Genomic DNA, 1,015 nt, shown 5'->3' on the forward strand with positions numbered 1-1,015 from the left:
AATGTTAAATAACTCGTAAACTGTTGACTTTTTGATTATCGTACCTTAATACTTTTGTGAACAGAATAATGAGATAAATCAAATGGTGTAAAGAAAACACATAGTTGCTTTAAAAAAAATATGTATGCAAAATGGATAATTTTTTAAATACGCAACTATGTATTTTCTTTACACCATTTGATTTATCTCATTATTCTGTTCACAAAAGTATTAAGGTACGATAATCAAAAAGTCAACAGTTTACGAGTTATTTAACATTTTGTGTCAAAATGTACCAAAATAAAGCGTAAAATATCTCGAAAACTATTGGTTTTTTAGTATCTCTACCTTAATACTTTTATATGCAAAATAATTAGAGGAATCACGTTATCTAAAAAAAATTACATAATTCCATTTAAAAAAGTGGAGGTGACCTTCATATCTTTTTAGCGCCTTTACCTAGAAAAGAAACAAGGTGACCAATACATGTTCCCCTCCGAACCAAACAATTTCTTCCTTAGACATTTTCGCGTATCATTAACGGTAACAGAGATATTGTCTTGTAACGGAGTTACTGAGACACCCTGTATATAGTAGTGGCAGAAATAATAGGTACATAACTCATTTGTTGTTCTTTTTCAATTTGCAAACATATGTGTTAATGCTAGGTCAGATTACCTCTTCAGTTGAATGTGAACACATTTAAAAAACACGTTTATACATACCTATATACAAATAATCTCAGGTGATCTCTAGAATTAAGTAAGTGTAGACGTTTTTCGAAGAAAGTGATTTCGGACTGGCAGAAATAATAGGTATAAGCTGTTTTCCATATTATTAAATTTTGTTCGACACTTTTATATTGTCAGAGATTATAAATCTAAATTAGTTTAATTTAGTATTTACCAACATTGTTTTGTGATAAATCTTATTTACAGTTGATTGAAAATGGGTAGATCGAAACATTGTACAGATGAAGAGAAAAGATTGGTAAAAAAATCTTTATAAAAATAGACAATCTCTCGGAAAAATAGCT

This window comes from Cyphomyrmex costatus, unplaced genomic scaffold (genome assembly GCF_001594065.2).
Source record: "Cyphomyrmex costatus isolate MS0001 unplaced genomic scaffold, Ccosl1.0 scaffold1233, whole genome shotgun sequence".
Taxonomy (NCBI): domain Eukaryota; kingdom Metazoa; phylum Arthropoda; class Insecta; order Hymenoptera; family Formicidae; genus Cyphomyrmex; species Cyphomyrmex costatus.